At 43.9% G+C, this 22,901-nt stretch overlaps 1 protein-coding gene across 2 annotated transcripts in view; it reads right to left on the reverse strand.

The window, feature by feature from the left end:
- The window catches only part of UPF2 (UPF2 regulator of nonsense mediated mRNA decay), a 2,519,933-nt gene that overhangs the window by 2,069,567 nt on the left and 427,465 nt on the right, over nt 1–22,901 (reverse strand). The gene's annotated exons all lie outside the window — the stretch shown is intronic.

A 22,901-nucleotide genomic window follows, 5' to 3' on the forward strand; every position in this document is an offset into this window, starting at 1 on the left:
TAGTGGCTGTTGCCCTTGTAGAATGAGGTCTTATGTTCTGTGGAATTGGTTTTCCATGGAAGGAGTAACAGTATCGTATGCAATTTCCTATCCATTTGGAGATTGTTTGGAAATAGCTTTTCCTTCCCTTCCTGTTGCATAGGCTACAAAAAGTTGGTCAGTCTTTCTGCTATTTTTGTTCTGTCCAAGTAGTAGCATAGCTGTCTATGTACATCCAAGGTATGCAGTATTCTTTCCCTCTGTTTTGTGGGTTGGGAAAGAAGGTAGGTAGGTGGATTGCCTGGTTTAAAGATACTCTGGATACCACCTTGGGCATAAATGTAGGATTAGTTCTCATGGACACTCTATCTTGGTGGAAGATTAGGAAGGGTTGCACTGCCATTAAGGCCTGTAGTTCTGAAACCCTCCTTGCTGAAGTAATTGCCAGTAGGAAAGCAGTTTTCCATGACAGGTGTTGTAGGTCTGCTGTTGCTGCTGGTTCAAAGGGTGATAGTGTCAACTTTTCTAGCACAAAGTTTAAATCCCAGGCTGGTAATGGTGGTTTCCTTGGAGGTTTTACATTCTTGATTCCTCTGAGGAACTGCCTGAGCAAAGGGTGCGTAAAAACAGGTGGATCATAGCTGTATTCTGCTGAAATAGCTGATGCATGTATCTTGATGGAGGAGTAGGACAGGCCTGAATGAAGAAGTTCGCCAGATACTCCAGAATGTTAGGTATATCTATGTTTGACACATCTTTTCCTCTTTCGGTACTCCAAATGACAAACCTTTTCCATTTTCCAGCATAGTTCCTTCTTGTTGAAGGTCTGCGTGCTTCAAGAATAATGTCTTTAACTCTTTGGGAAAGTTCTGGATTAGCTGCTGCTATGTGATGTTCCATGCAGTCAGTTGTAGCGTTTTAGGTTTGGATGTATGATGCTGTAGTTGTTCTGAGTTAACATCAAAGGCATCAGGGGTATTGGCCACATATTGTTCCAAGACATGCTCTTCAGTAGTGGGTACCAGTGTTGTCTTGGCCAGTTTGGGGCTATCAGGATTATCCTTGGACGTTCTTCCTTGATTTTTAGTAGTACCTTGTGTATCAAAGGAAGAGGTGGGAATGCATATGCTGTTAGGCCTTTCCAGTTGAAGGAGAGTGAGTCCACTTTCCATGCTAGTGGGTGGAATGTCCTTGTGCAGAATTTTTTGAGCTGGTGATTGAGAGGTGATGCGAATAGGTCTGTCTGTGGCATTCCCCATTTCTTTGAGATGGTCTTGAAGATGTCCGGGTGCAGCTTCCATTCGTGGGCATCCGAAGTGGTTCTGCTTAATATGTCTGCTAGAGTATTGTCTTTCCGCGGTACAAACATTGCCTGTAACTGAATGTTGTAGCTGAGTGCCAGGGTCCACAGCTCCAAGGTCATTCTGCATAGGGGTATGAATGAGTGCCTCCCTGTTTGTTGATGTACCACATGACTGTGGTGTTGTCTGTCCTTATCAACTGGCCCTCTTTGAGGAATGGTTTGAACTTTTGGATTGCCAGTTTTACTGCCAGCATTTCTTTTAGATTGATGTGCAGGTGAAGTTGATCCTGTGTCCACAATCCTTGCACGCATTTGTCCAGCATGTGGGCCCCCATCCTAGGTCTGAAGCGTCTGTTGTGATGGTCTGGCTTGGTTGACATCTGCGAAAGGGTAGGCCTGGGTTTGACTGGCATGCCTGAGCCCACCATAGGAACTCCTGTTTTAAGCATGGAATTAGTGGGATTTCTGTTTCTAGACTGTGTCTGTGTTGGGACCATAAATTCTTTAGGTACCACTGTAGTTTCCTCATATGTAGTCTGGCAAATGGGACCAAGATTATGCATGATGCCATGAAGCCCAAGGCCTGCAGAAATTTTCTTGCTGTTAACTTGTTCAGTTTTGTTAGTGCCAAGAAGTAAAGAGGAAGTTCTTTTGTTTTTCTGTAGTCAGGAATGCCATTTGTTGTACTGTGTCCAATTCCGCGCCCAAGAATGTCCTTGTTTGGGATGGTATCAGCCTTGACTTTTGTAAATTGACTGTGTATCCCAGTCCTTGTAGCAAGTAAATGACCCTTTGTAAATCTGTTGTCAGCTTGCTTTTGTTGTCCCTTGTAGTAGGCAGTCGTCCAGGTATGGGTAAATCTGAATTCCCTGTAGTCTGCAATGGGCGATTACTGATGCCAGGCATTTTGTGAATACTCTGGGCAGTAGATAAGCCAAAGTGCAATGCTGAGAATTGATAGTGCTCTGATCCTGCAAGAAATCTGAGGTATCTTCTGCAGATTGGTCGAATGGGGACGTGCAGGTATGCCTCCTTGAGATCTAGAGTTACCAGCCAAGACTCCTTGCCCAGCATGGGAAGAAGTTGCTGTAGGGTCAGCATTTTGAATTTTGGGACAATGATGTATGTATTTAAGGTGGACAGGTCGAGAATTGGTCTCCAACTTTTGTCCTTTCTTGGAACTAGGAATAGTCTGGAATAGAACCCCTTTCCTTGTTCTGCTGTTGGCACTCTTTCCACAGCTCTCATGTTTGCTAACTCCATTATCTGGCGTAGAGCCTCTGTTTTTTGATTTGGAGGTAAATTTGGCATTCCTCTTTTGACTGGTAAAGTGTGGAAGTGAAACCGGTAACCTTGATCTATGGTTTGTAAAATCCACTTGTCTTTTGTTATGTAGTGCCAGTTCTTTGAAAATAAGGTTAACTTTCCGCCTAGAGGAGCTGCTATTTGTTCCCTGGTAGGCGGAGTTAGGATTAAGTCACTGTGGTTGTGCTGATGTAGTGGCAGTGGCTGCATCTGTGCCTCTGTTGTTACCTTGCCACTGTCGTCCTCTGTAGGCACCTCCTCTGGATTGGTTTCTGCCTCTGGAGCGTCTATTCCTGCCCCTTTGAAATTTTGTGGAGTCAGGAAAGGACCAATTTTTGGCAGGCCAGTTCCTGCTAAACCTTGGGGTTGAACCTGCAAGAAATCTTTAACAGTTTGAACAGATTTTGCCTTTTCTTCCATTTTCTTCATAACCTGCTGGGCAGGTGTACCAAACAAACTTGTCTTGTCCATAGGAGCATCTAGCAACTTAGCTTTAACATGATCCGGTAAAGCTTGTTCCTTTAGCCATGCATGCCTTCTTATCACTGTGCCTGTCATGGCTGATCTAAATGAAGCCTCCAGTGCATCATAGCCACATTTTAAGGAATGGTTGCTAACCTGTTGTATGTTATTTACCATCTCTAATACATATTTCTTATCAAGAGATTCATCAGTGGTTAGTTTTTAGTTAACTGATCAAGCATAAACTCTTGGTATTGTATCATGTGAAACTGACAGTTTAAAGCTCTAGCTGAGAGAGTAGCTGAAGTGTAGACCTTTTACCCCATCTGTCTAATGACCTTGCTTCCCTTTCAGAAGGAATAGGGTTTTTAGCTGTGGTCGCGGCTACTGCCTTGGGACCCTGGGATATAGTTTCTGGGTCTGCAAGTGGGGCCTTGTAAAGGTGGTGATGAGTATCTGGCACCCTGTAAAATCTGTCTGGTTTGGCAGGGCTGGGGTAAAGAATCTGGAGCGGAGCAAACATCATTGAAAGCATCATCCACCACAGAGAACAGGAGGTATAGCTAAGGGCCTGTGCTGTGGGAGGTGCAGAAAGGTCCTAAGTCTTTTCTGGAGTCTGAAAATCCTGTTGCTGCCATTGGAACTGTTCTCGCATGGCATGCAAGGTTTCCCCAAAGGAGAATTCTTCTGGTGGGAAGCAGCTGGAATGGATTCTTCAGCATCAGCATCTTCAAAATTGAAGAAGGGAGCCTCTGGCTGGTCAGTAATGTCTGATTCATCAGCAGAATCATCAGAAGACACTGGCTCAGGGGGCTCAGCCCTAGGTCTCTTCTCTGGGGGCTGAGAGGCCCTGTCTGTGTGAGATTGAGATCCTCTAATTAAAGAAATTAAATCTTCTGCCAAAGAAAGCATTTGAGAACTAGTTGAGGGCCTGGATGTGGGGTTTAACAGGCACTGATTTAGTAGTCTTGGCTGCTTTAGCCCTGGCGAAGGCCTTAATGGACATGGCTGCTGGAGGCCTAGCAGCACCACGTGCTGGGGTAGAGACATCCAAGGGGATGGTGTCTGATAAGTCAACCACCGTGAGTGGGTAAAATTTCTGAGGTCGATTCAAGAGTTGTAGCAGGGGCCTCAGTTGTAAGAATAGGTTCAGCTGTACTTTGATCAGTTTTCTCGGTTTCGCGAAACCGAGACACTCGATTTGCTTTACCGTGGTTTCGGCGAAACCGCGGACGCAGTGTCGGTCTTTATCTTTGCGCTTTTGGAAGATTGGGTAGTCGGAGGATCCGGCGGCATAATGTACGCAAAATCAGTACCGAAAAACTGTTCTGCAAACTCCGACCGGCCTAAGCGTTCGTCGGTTGAAGGAGGCACAGGCGAACAGGCTGCTACGTCGTGGGCTGGGCCTAAACAAGGCAGACAGTAAGAGTGGAAATCTTTATGAGGTATTTGTTTCCCACAGGTTAAACAATTGTTAACTTTTCTGACATCGGCTGAGGCAAGAAAGAGTCCCCACGGGTACTTAGCTTTACAAGTCTTCGCAGTAGTATCCGGTAGAAGTAATCTCTGGATCCGACCGACCGGCACTTGCGAACAGCTTCTCCTTGGCCACGCGGCAAGAAAGACTGAGGAAAATGGCGTCGGCTGATGCTTTTATACCCGAAGACCAACAGAGATGACGTCAGGTGGAGTGCGACATCAGCCGAAGCCGGACCCGGACTTTGGAATCCGGCCGACTGCAGGGCTGCCTGACGACAGGACAACCCACTTGTTATGACTGCAGATGCATCCATGAAGGACATCCAGCTGCTATTTGGTTTATAGCTTTGTATTCATCAGGCACGCCTCTTGATACGCCAATGCTATCGATGTAGACACTGCTATCGAAGGATTGCTTCGGTGCCTCTCTTTTTCTCTTATTCAACCACCTCGGCTTTATTTCAGCTTCTCTTACGAAATTGCTTGCTGGAACTGGGAAAATGTAGAATGGCAGAATTAACTTTGCAAGTGCACAAGTTCCCTTCCAGGGAATCGTAAGCCTTGATCTGAGTTTGTTGTCTCCACATAACCACCATACGTCTGCCAAACTATGAGTTTGGTTCTCCAGAAATGGATTTTCATTGCCATTCACAGTAACATTGCAATAATTATGTCCCATATTGCCATAATTCTTTCCTGTGCCATCTCTGGAAATGCACATATATGAACCTGGATATGAGATTGTTGTAGGCGGTTTCTCAACTTTGCTTATGACTGGAAAACGCTGGATTTCATCTTTGCATTTATCTTCGGTTTTGTTGAAGAATAACTAACAGACACATTAGGTTACCTTCATCTTGCATCAATGGGACTGTCGCTAGTTGCTGTTTACCTTCAGCACAAGAAACACAGTTTTCACGATGTACTTCTCGGGTACTATATCTAACCCAAGATAACCATTCATTATGGTGTACGAATCCCGTCTTGAGTAATAATTGTTCTTCTGTGAAGGCAAAATCTGCTTTACTTGTAGCATTTTTAAGGCTTTGTACTTTAAGTTGGAGGGTCCCCAAAGGATCAGTTCCAACTGGAAGAGACACTCCGATTCCATATACTCCTGAATCACTTTCTTGTGGTGACACAATGGTTATAGTAATTACTTCAGTACCTTGGAAATGCGCAATTTTTATTCTTTGTTGCCTGCTTTTATCTTTCTCTGGTATCACTGCACCACTTGTTTCCCATCCATTCACATCTGTTGACCACCAAACATTTGACCAGGACGTACAGTCTCTATTGCACAAGTATTTTGCACGAGTCAAGAAATCATTATTGTTCCATTTAGAACAGTCCAAAATTCCTTCACAAAGTTTCACCTTAAACACAGTAGTAACACCTGTTTGCGCTTGCAGCACCACCATTCCTTTTTCTCTCACAACTGTTCCTTCTCGTATGGACATATTTACTTTCGCCACCAAAATCATCATCACGTAACAGTTCAAGTACCAGCTGAACACGGCCATCCTTCCTTTGTAGTCAGACTTTGCGTTTAGGGGTCCGGTGGAGTCTGACCAACATCAATAGTAGAAGGAAAAGTCTTACGTTTTTTTACAGTGGGTGATATGAATCCACAAAGTCCTCTCTGCGATCTTTACAGCCGTAGGTGTCGAGATAAGTACTTGATATGGGCCTTCCCACCTGGGGGATGACCAGTTCTTTCTCTTCACAATTCAGATCCACACCCAGTCCCTGGGTGCCACGCTTAACAAGGTTTCACTTCTGGAATCTGCAAAGGAGTCATTGGTTACAAGAGACTTGACATTTAGCAGCTTCTTCATATAATCCGCCAGATCCTCACCCCCCCTCACGTTCCACTGGCAACAATCCTTGCCACTGCGGGACGTAATATGGTCTCCCAAACAAAAGTTCAAATGGTGTAAGTCCTTTGTAGGAGGGTGAGATTTGCATGTACAGGAGTGCCAGTGGAAGGCACTCAGTCCAGGATCTATGCGTTTCTGCCATCAGTTTGCGGAGTTTACTCTTTGGGACACCACTGTGTCTCTCCACCAGTCCAGCTGACTGCGGATGGTAAGCACAATGGTACTTGAGATCAATTTGAAACACTTGACCCAACTTTTGCACAATCTGGTTTACAAAATGAGACCCATTATCACTATAAATGCGCCTTGGAAGGCCAAATCGGGGAATTATTTCTGTTGTCAAAAGCTTTGCTACTGTGTGTGCATCAGGATGCTTTACTGGAAAAGCTTCTACCCACTTAGAAAAAGCATCAATTATAACTAGACAGAACCTTTTTCCCTCTGAAGGTCAACTCAATAAAGTCCATACAGAGTGTGTGGAATGGATATGGAGGGGTAGGGAATGCCTGCTGAGATTTTTTAACTCCCCCCTGAGCATGACACTTTGCACATAATAAACAAGATAAACAGAATTGTTTTGCATAAGTTGAAAATCCTTTACACCAAAACACCTTAGACACTATTTGAACCATTGTCTGTACTCCTACATGGGCAGGTCCATGGCTAACCAATGCAGCATACCTAAAAAGGTTTGAGGGTAATACCATTTTGCCATCTGATGCCCTATTCAACCCATCCTGTTGAGTAATACCATATTTTACCCAACAACATTTTTCCTTCTGTGTTGTCAATGTTTGCATTACTTTTAGTGTCTCTAAGTCTAAGAGGTGTCCGGGCTCTAAATCATTGTCATGTAAAAGCAAATCATTTTCTTGAGCTGCCTTTTTTGCAGCCATATCAGCAAGGGCATTTCCCCTGGAGACAGGATCTTTTTTGTTAGTATGTGCGGAACATTTACATATCGCTATCTGAAGTGGTAATTGCACTGCATCTAACAACTGTAAAATTAAATCTCTGTGATTTATTGGTTTGCCTGTCGCAGTAACCATTCCTCTATTCTTCCATTGTTGAGCGAAAACATGCACAGTGGAGAAAGCATACTGACTATCTGTATAAATTGTCACTTTTTTACCCTCCCCTAAGGTACAAGCTCGAGTCAAAGCCACTAACTCAGCTGCTTGGGCAGAATAAATATCTGACAATCCTTTTGCTTCCAAAACTTTAGTTTCTGTGGTGACAGCATACCCTACTAGTGTTTTTCCTACAGTGTCTTTCTTTGCTGATCCATCTATAAACAAAACGAGATCAGAATCTACCAACGGAATATCCGTCAAATCTGGTAGGGGAAGTACTTTGTTATGAATGCTCTCTAAACAAACGTGTGGAGTACCTTCTTCTGGAGTCGGCAAAAGTGTCGCCAGATTAAGAGTAGTACATCTTTCTATGGTCATATGTGGCTGTGTCAGCAGCACTGTCATACATGACAAATGTCGACTAGGAGATAAAAAGGTTATCTTATCTTGCAAAAGTATGGTAGCTACTGAATGTGGAACTCGCAATTTTAATGGGTGAAACAAAACTAATGATGCTGAGGCTTGCACTGCCATGGCGGCTGCCACTACAGCTTGAACACAATGCGGGAATGCCCTTGCAACAGGATCTAATCTGGAGGAATAAAAAGCTATCGGTCTCTGTTTATCCCCATGTACTTGTATCAGAACCGAAGTCATATATCCTCCCTTACAATCAACCACTTGTACAAACTGCTTAGAATAGTTTGGAAAACCCAAAACAAGAGGATCCTGCTATCAATTGCTTAATTCTATTAAATGCTTGTATTGCCTTATCTGTCCACTGTATATTACTTTTAGCTGCCATGGGAGTGTCATAGATCAGTGCGGTCAATGGCCCTACTTCTTCAGCATAATTAGGAATCCAGCTTCTACAAAAATTAGTCACACCTAAAAACGACATCATGTCCTGCTTAGTCGTAGGCATAGGTGCTTCAAGAATTGCTTGTTTTCTTTTATTTTCCAATTGTCTACCTTCCTGCGAGATTAAATAACCCAAGTACTTTACTTGTGCTTTCCACAATTGTAACTACTCTTTATTTACTTTATGTCCTTGCTCAGCTAAAAAACTAAGAAAGGCTAGGGTATCCTTTTTACAACTTTCCTGCGTGGGTGAGGCCAATAAAATATCATCTACATACAACAGAACCTGGCTTCCCTCTGGGGGAACAAACTTGAGCTAAATTCGCAGCCATTTCTTGTGCGAATATTGTCGGACTCTCACAATAACCCTGTGGCAATCTGGTGTATGTGTATCTTTTACCTTGGAAAGTGAATGCAAACCAAAATCTACTCTCCTTGTGTAGTGGTATGGAGAAAAAGGCATTGCTTATATCTATGACAGAAAAATATCTGTGCTGAGGTAGTAAATCATTAAGTAGTGTATAGGGGTCAGGGACCACCGGTGCTCTTGGGATCACAGCTAAATTAACTGCTTGTAAATCCTGAACCAACCTCCATGACCCATCCGGTTCCTTTACAGGAAACAACAAAGTATTGCAGGGTGAATCTGGGCATTCAACAAGAATTCCCACCTGTTTTAGCTGTTCAATAACTGGTTTAATTCCTTCCTCTGCTTGCTTACTTAGTGGATATTGGTGCTTACGAGGTCTAAAACCTGGCTTGGCAGTTATACAAACTTCACCTGCTGTTTTCATTAATCCTACATCTCCTTTACCTTTTGACCATAAATTTACAGGCAAGGCACTTAATGCACTATCTTCCTCTTGAGTTAGGAGGATTTGTCATGCCATTTCTGTTTTGTCATCCCTGAGGTGCACACTTGGTCGTGCCCAAGTTACCCAATTTAATCTTTGTAACTGGATCTGTTGATCTTTCAACTGACTTTCAGACATTGTGTTCCAAATCGTTACCTTTTTCGCCAAATCTACCCAATGTGTCCCCAACTGCTTTAGTAACTGAAACATGCGGTCTATAACTTGAGCGATATAAAGAACTCATTTCCTTAGTCAAAGTACAGGTTACTACTGTATTACCTTGCGTATCCCAAAACATATCATTCAAAATTATCCTTGCACACTTGTGCTTAAAGAATTCTTTTTCAAATTCTTTATCCGAACCAGGGGCCTTATAGAACATTGTACAATGCAAGTGCGCCACAACCTGCGATGACCCGCTCCTAGATTTACTTAGAACTAGATTGATCAACTCTGTATCAACCCTCCCCGGGCCGTCTGAAATCAAGTCTAGGCTATACCAGTAAAACAAGTCTTGTACTCCCTGTACTATTAAGCCATCCGCTAACCTTTTTGCCTCAATACCTTTAGGTGTGGGAATTGCCGCTATTCCAAACACATGCATCAAATCTTTTCCTAGCAAGTTAACTGGACAAACTTTTGATATAATTACCCTACACCTAACAGTTTGGTTTGTTTGCGGATCTGTGAACAGTAGAGGATGAGACAGTGGTTCCTTATAAATTTTCCCGTTTGCTGCTTTTACAAGGACAAACTCATCTGTTTCGCAGTTCGGAGGCAGAACTGCTGGACCCAAAAGTGTACGCGATGCACCTGAATCGCATAAAAACTCCACTTTTTGTCCCTCAACCAAATACTCTATCATGGGTTTCTGATCTAGATGCATAGCAATACCCAAATTTGCCAGGTTTATGACTTCACAGTCACAATCCCGCCCTTCCATTAGAGTGTTCTGACACTTATCGTAGAGTGTGTCTGCCTCTTCACTATCCCCATAATGAAGATGGCGCCTTTCTTTACTATCATATAGTCATGCGGAGCCCTTGTTCGTAAGCTGTGGGGGATGTTGCCACTCTTCACAGTCGGCAGCGAAGTGCCCACGTCTACCGCATTTAAAACATTCTCCACGTTTTAACCTTTCCCTATAGGCTGAATGTCCACCCGGTTCATTTAACGTGTCCCATTGCGGGCCCCCACGTTTTTTTACGCCACCACGGCGCCCTTGCCCCCTTTGGTCCTGTACTAAGAATATACCACCATCATTCCCTACTGCCAACACTTGTACTTTCTTTTTTAGATTAAAATGTTACTCAGCATGCCGTGCATATTCAAACAAAGGCTGCAGTCTACTTGTTCTGTGATCTACCATGTGCTTAGTAATAAAACTACTTATCGGAGCCTTACAACCTTTAAGAAAAGCATTTTTCAATTGCTGTTCATATGGACTATCATTAGTCTGATCCTGCGGAATCATTCCACAATAGTTACTGAACACTTCTGTCAGTCTTACAATATAGTGATCTACAGATTCATCATCATTTTGGATGCACTGATTTATTACTGTCCAATCTGCTCTTGGACGCCACTTATCAGAAATTCTCTTTAACAGATCAGTGACTCGTGTGTCTAACACCCCAGAATTATGCTTTAATGTAGTGCCGTCATCTGCCTTACATGTCCAAGTACCACAAACTAAGTGCCAATCTGGACCTAAGATTTGTCGCACTACTTGTTCTACTTCTAAACCATTTAGATGATAACTTAAACACATACCAATTATGTCCTCAGAAAACTTTTGAAAATTAACCTTGGAATGAGGAATACCATCCGTAGCTCGTTTTATATCCTCTCTAGCCCATGGACGATAAACTTTAATAGTTGGTTCTTGTCCAACATCTCCTGCTTGTGGGTTTGCAACTTGTATTAAGGGAAGAGCTTCTGAATGGTCAGAAAGTTTAATAGCCCAATGTCCTTGCCCTGCTGGTCCTGACCTTAACTGCATAGGTTGGTCTACCTGTTGCAAAGCAACTTTAGGTACTACGGGAATTTGTGGGTAAATTGGAGGGGTCACAACATTTCCTTGAGCAGCTAATAACCCACCCTGCTGTACAGATCCCACACCTTCAGACTGATATTGAGGAGGTTCCCCCGGTATGGCAGCAGCAATTTCACCATACGGCGGGGCAGTTGCCTGCCTTTGTACTGCACAAACTGTGCTCATTCTCCTTATCTAAAAATAAAGCTACTTTTCCACTTGGCACCAGTGATCCCTTTTGATTTATTTTCTCTTTTTCCTGACGCTGTTTTTCTTTTATAGCTCGTTTATTTGCTTCTTCTAACCATTTTTGTGCTTGGGGAAATCCCAATTGTCTTTGCTTTTTATTTCTAGTTCCTGCATCTCTTTTCAAATCTCTAACCAGTTTTGCACAAGCATTCTTATTCAGTGTACCATCAAAACCATATTTCAACTTCCACTTCTTCAAAAATTTAACATTATTTTTGTTTAAACTTTTCATATACTTAGCATCAACATTTAAACAGGCATCACTCTCACACTTGCAGCAACTTGAACCCATGTTTTCCTAGATTTCTTATTTTAGGACTGTATATTTTAGGACTGCATCAAAATTATTTTTACAGGGCTTATTACAAAATGGGGCTATCTTAACGGGGATCCTAACAAAATAACAGGTAATCCTAACAAAATAACAAGTAATCCTAACAAAATAATCTTAACAATTATTCCTACCAACCCTTAACTAAAAATAAAACCCCTGTCGACAAGGTTAAATTAAAAGAAAATTGTTTTCATCCTACATGAACCAGATGAGACTCCGTTTCCCCTTTTGGTTCGGAAACCGTCCCTCAGATAGGGATCAGAGAGCAGCCGGCCTCTTTCCAACGACAAATCAGTCGGAGGGCTTTCCGTCGAGGGAATCTTAAGATGAGAAACCCTCACCTGCGCAGGTTTTTCGGTCTCTCTGTCGGTGTGATCCGTATCTTCGTAGAGGTTTACGGTCCAAAGGACCAAAATGTCAGAAGAAAAAATTCAAGCGAGTCACATCTGCCTCAGGTGATGAAAAACTTCTTTATTTGCAGCTAACCAGATTACAGCAGCATGTTGGCCAGGATGATCTCAATCTGATCAGCTTGTTTACTGACATCAACTTTTACACTGTTACCAGCCAAAATAGCTTTTGTTACATTTCTGACAGTTGATAGTTGGCTATGAAAAACATCTAGGATCACAAATTACCTCAGAAAAGAATGTTTTACCTCAAAACCACAGCTAGTGTAGAATGTTTACCTCAAAACCACAGTTAGTACAGAATGTTCAAAAAGGTACAGAATACTTAGTTCAACAGTGGTAGCTGGAATTTTCCACAGCCTGCCTCAGTAAATTAACTCTTATTCAGAAGTATAGAAAACAGATGTTATTCAAGTTCATAAGCAAACTACATCTATCATAGATAAAGCCCATCTTTAATAAACATGGTTTAATGACCTTTTCTTACCAACACTTCAGCAAATAGCATATTCATTTTGCTAGATGGGAGAAAGAGACTCCACGTGGGCCAGCAGAGTAATCCAGGCTGCAGAGAGCTGAATAAGCGACTTTTCTTGATACTAAGTATATTTTTTGTTGCTTTCCACATCTGAATACCTAGCAACTGTATTTCGCCTGCCTTTCTGTTACATTGAAGCTGTTTTTACTGCATTTAACTTAATATTGCACTTGGAATCCTTGTTTGTTACTATTTGACTGTATTTGTAGCAAATTCTTCTGTGTAAGCTGTAGTAGCTGATTCATAGCATTTATAAGTGTTTGCTGTACCTGTTTCTGCCTGTTTTAAAAAAGAAAAAACAGAAAAAATATCTCTTGTTTTTCCTGCTTTACTAGTTTAGTCCAGCTTCAGAGTTGCTGATTCCTGGGCTTTGGTTGTAGTTCCTGTGTACTGTTTCCTTGCCTTATTTGGGGAAGGAAGCTACCTTGCTTTCCTGCTTTACTAGTTTAGTCCAGTTTCAGAGTTGCTGATTCCTGGGCTTTGGTTGTAGTTCCTGTGTACTGTTTCCTTGCCTTATTTGGGGGAAGGGAAGCTACCTTGCCTACCAGTGGGAGTGGGAAGCATTGAGCTGCCTTTGTCCAGTTTTGTGAGGTTTCAGCCAGTAACTAGTAGTTTATTGGTCGTTTGGGCCAGTTTCTAGCTTTTTCCAGCCCCTGGTATAAAGAGCTGCCACTGTTGCACACTAGGGCAGCGGTTAATCAGGTTTAAACTATTCGGCTACCTAAAGTCCACTCTTCAAATTTTCCTTAAAACTACCTTCCTCGAACTATACTACTGATCAAATCAGCGTATCCTATAACTAAAAGATCAACTCTACTTGACTCCAAGTAGACTATTCTCTATCTATTAAACCTAGCACTTGCTCCTACAGTACTTATTACCTTGATACGGCACTCTTGTCATAGATAGTACCCCAAAAAGGCAACCCCCCATTTCTCGGTCACCCACATCCCCCGGAATCTTTTTTTAAAGTTTTTGTCTACCCTTCTAGCATGTCGAGGATCAGTTGCTAGTGTCCTCTCCTGCTCAGCTGGTGAACCTGGGAATATTGAGGCAATGTTTCAATTGCCTCATGTACACAGACAACCCTTTCCTCCTCCCACAAAACACAAATACATGCGAGATGCAACTATACGGCCAAACTGGAGGCTGAGCTCTCTCAACATAGGACTGGCAAGAACAGTCAGGAGGAGAAGGTTACCACACACACTATAGACCCAGTCTCACATAGTACCATTACAACCTCAAATCATACACATAAACACACAAAGACATACTCGGAGGCTCTGATCAAAAATCTACCAAAACAGCAGAGGCCACCAAAGCAGACACCCAAACAACCACCACCTCAGAACACAACAACACATAGACCTCACAGTCAGAGTGTCAAACAGTCACAGCCCCAAACACAATGCCAGACACACAAGTCATTGGTGACTCCATAGTCAGACACACTGATGTCCCGCTCACCAGACTGAGTAAGGAGAAGGTCACAGTAAGCTGCCTGTCGGGCGCTAGGATCCGCCACATAACGCAAGCACTCAGGTCTCTCAACAGCAGGTACAAATATGACTCAGGCATTGTCCACGCTGGTGTAAACGACCTGAGACGCACTCCTGGACTACATGAAAAGAGACATTGAGGAGCTCTCTGATTATGTAGCCCAGGCAGGTATGACCCTGACCTTGAGCAGTATCCTACCTTCACCAAGAATGATGCCACAATACAGAGATAAGATGATCAGCTTTAACAATTGGCTTAAACACTGGTGTCATTCAAAGGGGATCCAGTATCTGTCTGCCTGGGATGACATGCTGGACAAGCCACGCTTGCTCACAGGGACGGCTTGCACCTGTCACCCTGGGATTCCGGATATTGGCAAAGGCTCTTGCCACCCCATAGTGCCTTTTTAGGCAAGGCTCAAATTCTAAACCTACCACCCTAGAACACAAAAAGGAAAAAACTAAGGGTAATGCTGCTCAATGCCAGAAGTCTAAATCTCAAAATGCACGCACTCGAGGCCCTTCTCAGTATGGAGAACATCGATGTCTGTGCTGTGACAGAAACCTGGTTCAAGGCTCCTGAGAGCACCCCAGCTATCAGGTTTTACCTCATATCATGCGTTCCGCCCCAAAATCCGGACAATACCAAGAAAGGAGGGTATCCATATTCATCAAGGACACCCACACCTCAAGACTGGTGGCAACGCACGATGCATCGGAGACCATCCAGGTGCAATTAACCATAGGCAAGACTGCTCTGCAAATTGTAGCATGTTACAGGCCACCCTCACAAACTCAGGAAACTCACATGGCCTTCCTAAAAACACTAGAGGGGATAAATGTATCACCAAACACCATCATACTAGGTGACTTCAATTACCCTAATATAGACTGGGAACACTACTCAAGCCCAAACACCCTAGCCCAAAAGTTCCTGGAATTCATAAACTCAAATGCCATGGAACAACTAGTCACCATCCCCACAAGAGGAGATAACATACTTGATCTCATCATCACGAACATGGGAGCACAATGTTCAACACCGGAAGTATACCCCTCACTGGTGAGATCAGATCACAAACTAATCTCGCTGGAGGTCCTCATCCCACCCCACCTGAAATAAAAAGACCACAGTAAAGAACTTCTCAAAAGCCGACTTCACACTTCTAAAGACTAGTGTGGTCTCCTTTCAGGCCCCGAGCCGGGGAAAACAATACTCAAGCCGCTGAATCACTTACAAACGCCTTCTACCAGCACCTGCAGGACTGCATGGATAAGGCAATCCCAAGCAAAACAAAGACTCTTTGTACCAAAGGCAAGCGTCCAGTCTGGTGGACCCCAGCCATAAACAAACTCTACAACAAAAGGAGGAAGCTACTACAAGATAGAGCAAAATCCTTAAAAGGTAAGACACCCTTGATCACTATAAGTAAAAACTAAGAGCTCTCATAAAATCATCCAAAGCAAATTTCGAGAGAAAAATAGCTAAAGACTCAAAAGACAATCATAAGGCCTTCTTTAGCTATGTTAGAAACCTAGGAGGAAACTCCCAGATATGCTCAGAACTAGTTCAAAATGATGTGAAGATTACTGATCCTACAGACATTGCCAACATACTGGCTGACAGGTTCAGTGCAAACTTCTCCCCTCCCCAAAAGGAGAGATATCTATACCAAATGAGTGCAGCCCCCAAACATCTCCAGCCCAAGTGAGAACTGCTCTCTCCAAAGCAAAAACACAGCATCCATGGGACCGATGGTGTCCCCGGCTGTGTGCTCCACGAACTCAATGAGGAATTAAACCCACAGCTAGGACAGCTGTTTAATCAAAGTCTTACCTCTGGATCAGGAGTGGCGACTGCAACTGTGGTCCCACTTCACAAAGGCGGTGCCTCCACAGACCCTGGAAATTACCGGCCCATTAGCTTGACAAGCCTTATCTGCAAAGCCATGGAGAGGATCATAATGGACCTCATAAATAAAGACATAGGGAATTTGCAGACTTTGGATCCAACCCAGTTTGGCTTTGTCAAAGGCAGATCATGCCTTTTAAACTTGGTTGACTTTTTTGCAACAGTCACCAAAGCCATTGATGAGGGAAAGGCAGTCCATACAGCCTACCTCGATCTGGCTAAGGCCTTCAATACAATACCCCACTTGGGTATCATTGAAAAACTCATCAGCTTAAATGTTAACCCATACATCACAAGATGGGTTGCAAACTGGCTGAGTGACAGAACCCACAGGGTCAGAGTTGCTGGCGCCATGTCAGACTCAAAGCCTGTCACAAGTGGTGTCCCACAGGGCTCAGTCCTGGGCCCACTCTTGTTTGGCATCTACTTTTCCAAGTACAAGCAAACACAGGAGGGTTATGGCTGACAAAGTTTGCAGATGACTGCAAACTGGGTGCCATAGTAGAAAACACATCTGACACAGATATCCTTCAGAAGGGTCTCACAGAAACGGATAACTGGTGCCAGAGCCACGGCCTAAAGTTAAATGCCAAAAATGCATAGTCATACCCTTCGGAAAAACAAGGTTACCCCTAGCTACCAAATAGGTGGCAATCCACTGAGCACAGAAGAAGTTATCAGGGACCTGGGGACCCAGGTTGATAGTTGTCTGTCATTCGACACCCATGTAGCTAAAGTAGTTAGGAAGTCCTTCTACATTGCCCACCTTATCATGAAGGGATTCTCATCTAGATCAAGGAGGTCATAGTCTCCTTTACTCATCACTCATCAGACCAATGATTGAGTACAATGCCCCATTGAATGTATCTGACCCGACACTTGCAGCAGCTGGAGAGGCCACAAAAGTTCCTCACCAAAAGGATAAAGGGTCTCAAAATCTGTCCTATGCTGCCCGACTGAAAGAACTCCAGCTCTATTCAGTCGCTGCTCAGAGGTGACCTTTGCCTAACATACAAGGCCATGTCAAACCCAGATTTGATGAATATGCTTCACCTCAAAAATCTAGATCCATCAGAGCCACAAGGCGGAGACTTAAACCTCGACACGGCTATTAATAGGACGTGCTGGAGGGATAGATTCATCACCCAAAGACTCCCTATGCTGTGGAACAAAATCCCGGTACATGTGAGGCAGAGCACCTCGCTGGCCTTGTTCAAGAGAAATCTTGACCAATGGATGGGAGATCGCAGATATACCCCAGGAATTACCTCAGTGTCACTGCTCGACAGAGGCACAGCAAAATAATGGGTATAGTTCCCCATACTAAAGGGGTGGCGTAAGCCACAAAACAATGGGCTAGGCTTATAAATGCCCTCGGGCAGATAGCCTAGTATGAACCTATGAACCTATGAACCTATGAACCTATGTTTTAAAACTTTTTCTCTTAACATTACCCTGCTGCAGTCATCACACTTGGGTTGAGTCCCAAAGCTAAGGAAGGGTGGAGGCATCATAGAGGGTTAGTGGAGGCAATGAGGCCCTGCAGAACTACAGTGGCGAAGCCTGCCCTAGACTTAGAATAAAGAGGTAAGTGATGGTGTTTGGTGAAGGTGTGTACAGAATTCCAAGTTGCAGCCTCTAAAATTTCCTTGGTAGGAACCCCCCTGAGAAAGGCTGTAGAGGTAGCTGTTGCCCTAGTAGAGTGGGATCTAATGGTAGGAGGAACTGGTTTCCCATGATGGGTATAGCAGAATCGTATGCAATGGCTTATCCATTTAGAAATGGTTTGCTTGGATATGGCCTTCCCTTGAGAAGCTGTAGCATAGGAAACAAAGAGCTGGTCAGTTTTTCTGAAGGCCTTAGTTTTATCCAAGTAGTATCGAAGCTGCCTGTGAATGTCCAAGGAATGCAGGAGTCTCTCTCCTTTGTTCTGTGGATTGGGGAAGAAAGTGGGTAGATGGATGGTTTGATTTAAAGCTACACTGGAAACCACCTTAGGCATGAAGGAAGGATTAGTTCGTAGAGAAACTCTGTCTTGATGAAAAATGAGGAAAGGTTCCACTGCCATAAGTGCCTGTAATTCTGAAACTCTCCTAGCAGAAGTTATTGCCAGGAGCAGGGCAGTCTTCCAAGATAGGAACTGAAGATCTGCAGAAAAAGCTGGTTCAAAGGGAGGAAGCGTTAGTTTTTCCAGAACAAAGTTGAGGTCCCATGTTGGTGTAGGAGCAATTCTAAGTGGTCTAATGTTTTTTGCCCCTCTGAGGAACTGCCTTAGGAGTGGATTTGAAAATAAAGGTGGATTTGAGTCGTAGTGAGCTGAAATAGCTGAAGCATGTATTTTAATTGAGGAGAAGGAAAGTCCTTTATGCAACATCTCAGCTAGATACTGCAGAATGTGAGGCATATGAGGCCGAGTTGTGTCTTGGCCTTTAGCTTGGTTCCAAGCAGAAAACCTTTTCCATTTGTCCGAGTAAGCCTTCCTGGTGCTTGGCCTCCTGGCTTATAGAATAACATCCAGTACTGCTTGTGAAAGAGGGGCTGGTTGGATGCTTAATTGATTTGCCATGCAGCCAGGTTTAAGGTTTTGATATGGCTGTGTAGAATCTGCTTGTCTTGTTGCGTGAGTAAATGAGGTATTTGAGGCAATATCCATGGTGGGCTGTGAGCCATATTCTTCAATAGCGGGTACCAGTGCTGGCGTGGCCAGTCTGGGGCTATGAGAATCATTTGAGGTTTCTCCTTTTTGACCTTCAAAAGAACCTTTGTGAGAAGAGGTAATGGAGGAAAGGCATATGCTGTCAGGTTTTTCCAACTGAAGGAGAGAGCGTCGACTTTCCAAGCTTGATGGTGGAATGTCCTTGTACAAAATTTTGTCAGTTGGTAGTTTTGAGGACTGGCAAACAGGTCTATATTTGGTAGGCCCCATCTTTGAGCTATCATTGCAAATATTTGTGGGTCTAACTTCCACTCGTGGGGATCTTTGATGTTTCTGCTTAGGTCGTCTGCCAAAGTGTTTTTCTGTCCTGGCAGGAAGAGAGCTTGTAACTGGACTTGGTAGGCCAGAGCTGTGTTCCATAAGATTAGTGCTTGCCTGCAAAGAGGGTAGGAATGTGTGCCCCCTTGTTTGTTTATGTACCACATTACTGTGGTGTTGTCCGTCTTTATTGCCAGTTGTCCAGGCTGTAGTAGATCCTTGAAGGCTGTCAGAGCTTTCTGTACAGCTAGCATCTCTTTTTGGTTTATGTGCAGTTTTCTTTGTTCTGCAGTCCATAGGCCTTGAATGCAGTGACCTGCCATATGTGCCCCCCAGGCATAGTCTGAAGCATCTGTTGTGATAGTTTGCCTGGGTGGGGGCAAGGTGAAAGGCTGACCCTTGTTGAGGTGACATGCCTGTGCCCACCACAGAAATTCCTGTTGAAGGAAGGGAATGAGAGATATCACTGTGTCCAAGCTGTGGCTGTGTTGAGACCATACACTTTTTAGGTACCATTGTAATTTCCTCATATGCAGTTTTGCAAATGGTATTATCAGGATGCAAGATGCCATGAAGCCCAAAGCCTGCAGAATTTTTCTTGCAGTTAATTGTGTCTTTGTTGCCATTGTCTTGAAATATTGAGTCAGTTGTAATTGCTTGTCTGGTGTAAGATAAGCCTTCTGGGCCGTTGTGTCCAAGCTGGCACCCAGGAATGTCATTTTTTGTGAGGGTACTAGTTTTGACTTTTCGTTTACTGTGTACCCCAGACAATTTAGTAGATGCTTTACAAAAGCCAGATGTTGTAAGAGAATGTATTTTCTTTCTGCTTGGATGAGGCAGTCGTCCAGGTATGGATATATTTGAATTCCTCTTTGTCTGCAGTATGCAATTACTGGTGCCAGGCATTTTGTGAATACTCTGGGTGCAGTAGATAAGCCAAAGGGCAGTGCAGAGAATTGATAGTGGGTTGAACCTGCAATGAAACGGAGGTATCTTCTGCAACTTTATCTGATAGGGACATGCAGGTATGCCTCCTTGAGGTCCAACGTTACCAGCCATGCTTCCTTGCCCAACATGGGAAGTAGCTGCTGTAGTGTTAGCATCTTGAATTTGGGAACTTGTAAGTGTTTAGAATTGAAAGGTCCAGAATTGGTCTCCAAGCATTTTCTTTTCTGGGTACTAGGAAGAGTCTTGAGTAAAATCCTTGGCCTTGCTCTTGAGTTGGTACCCTTTGAATGGCTCTCATGGCCATGAGAGCTGTAATTTGTTTTGAGCCTCTGCCCTTTGATTTTGTGGCAGGTTTGGCATTCCTCTTTTTATTGGCAAGGTGTGAAAGTGGAATCTGTATCCTCGTAAAATTATGTCTAGCACCCATTTGTCCTTTGTGACCATGTGCCAGTTGTCTGCAAAAAGTGCTAGTTTTCCCCCCAGGGGGGCTGACAAAAGAGCTTTGTTTGGCCAGCTGAGGTGCAAGTCATTGAGTTTGCTTTCTGGTGGGTTGAGACCTGTCTTCTCCTCCCTTCTGGGTTGGAGTGCCCCATTGGCGAGATTTATACTGAGCTTGTGGTTGTCCTCTGCCCCTTGGGCGCCTGTATTTACCCCTCTGAGGCCTGTCAGTGGCTGGAAAGGACCAATTTTTTGTTGGCCAGTTTCTGCTGAAGCGAGGGGGTTGCACCTGTAGGAAATCTTTGACTGTCTGCATTGATTTTGCTTTATCTTCCATTTTCTTTAAAACTTCTTCTGCTTTAACACCAAAAAGAACATCCTGCTGTAAGGGAGCATCTAGTAGTTTTGCTTTAACATGATCAGGCAGACTTTGTTCCTTTAACCAGGCATGCCTACGTATAACTGAACCAGTGACAGCTGCTCTGCAGGAGGCCTCTAAAGAATCAAACCCACATTGCAAGGTATGTTTGCCCACCTGCTCGGTGGCGTGCAACAAATCCTGTACTTCTTTCAATTCTGGTTGTTGAGGTAGGGTGGTTATCTTTTGTTTTAACTGAGACATCAGAAATTGCTGATACTTAAGCATATGAAATTGACAGTTTAGAGCTCTCATAGCTAAAGTGGCTGAGGTGTAAACCTTTTTCCCCCATCTGTCTAGTGCTCTTGAATCCCTTTCAGAAGGTACTGGATTTTTAGCCATGGAAGCTTTAGCCCCCTTGGGACCCTGGGAGATAGTCTCTGGGTCAGCTACTGGGCTTTTATAAAGAAATTTGTGGGAATCATGTACTCTGTAGTATCCGTCAGGCTTAGCCGGGGCAGGAGGCAGAGAGTCAGGGTTGAAACTGGATTCTATGTAGACATCATCCACAGTGTCCAAAACAGGAGGGATGGCTAGAGGTCTGTGTTGGGGGAGCAAAAGAAACTCTCTGAGCCTTTTCTTGGAATCAGAGTAATCCTGACCTTCCCAGTGGAAATGTTTCCTCATAGTGTGTAAAGTTTCCCCAAAAGATTAATCTTCTGGAGGGGAAGCTGAGAGAATAGAGTCCTCAGCATCAGAATCTTCATAAGGAGAGAAGGAGTAGTCTTGGTCCTCAGAGGAATCTGAAGAAATAGGCAGTTGTTCAGAGGAAGCAGATTCTTCCTCTTGTCTAGGCCTTTTGTCAGGAGGAGGCTGAGAACCCCTGATAAGAGAAATCAAATCTTCAGCCATCTTAAGCATCTGTTTCTTAGGCATAGAGCCTTGAACAGGAGACTGAAGTGAAGTCTTTTTCGATTTGGAAGGAGTTTTCGACTTGGAAAACGTTTTGACTGTAAGAGTAGTCGGTCTGAAAATGCCTTCAGAAACCGATGGCGTTTCGGAGGCACCGACGTCCTTGGAAGATAAATCGTCGGTAGAGCCGGAAGTAAAAGGTTGCATCGGCCTAGTACATTCCGTCAAAATATCTGTAGCTGTCTCGGTTTCCTGAACTGCGGTAGTCAGAGGCTGCGTCGGAGCCTCACTGATAACCGGAGACCGATCAACCGAGGCCTCGGAATCGGGCTTAGGCCTGGGCTGACTATCCTTTATCCCTGCGCTTTTTGTGCACGCTGGTAGTCGGTAGCTCCGACGGCATGTTATAATTAAATTTTCTGCCAAAAAAGTGTCGTGCAAAATCAAATAGTCTTTTAATAGTACGTTTATTAAATCTAGCACAAAAACGACAAGAAGTGACGTCGTGATCAGGGCCTAGGCAAGGTATACAATAAGAATGAAAATCCTTATGAGGTATTTGCTTCCCACAAGAAATACAATTGTTAACTTTTTCTGACATCGGTCTGAGGCAAGAAAAGTTTCTAACGGGTACTTAGCTTTACAGAAGACTTCGGTCTGAAATTCGAATTCGAAAATCTCAGGAGTCGGCCGACCGGCACTTGCGAACTGCTTCTGCTTCGGGCACCGCACGGCAAGAAAGACTGAAGAAAATTACGTCAGTTGCAATATATGTACCCCTGGCGCACTTACGTCAGGGATGAGGCGACAGCAACCGACGTCGGACCAAGACTTTGGAAATCCGGCCGACTGCGGGACCGCCTGAAGACAGGATAACCCCAAGTGTGATGACTGCAGCAGGGTAACACGATGAACATTAGTCCCATATGAAATATTCCATCATAACAGAAATACTGTCCCCAAAGAAGAGTTCCTCCAAGGGGGAGTCTGGACTCAGAGAATCGTCGTCCTCAGATCTATAATCCAAGGCACAATGAATCTGAGAGAAATTAACCAAAGACTCTTCCGCAGAATTCAAATCTTCTTCAGATGATT

This window comes from Protopterus annectens, chromosome 11.part0 (genome assembly GCF_019279795.1).
Source record: "Protopterus annectens isolate FY-2018-M chromosome 11.part0, PAN1.0, whole genome shotgun sequence".
NCBI lineage: Eukaryota > Metazoa > Chordata > Ceratodontiformes > Protopteridae > Protopterus > Protopterus annectens.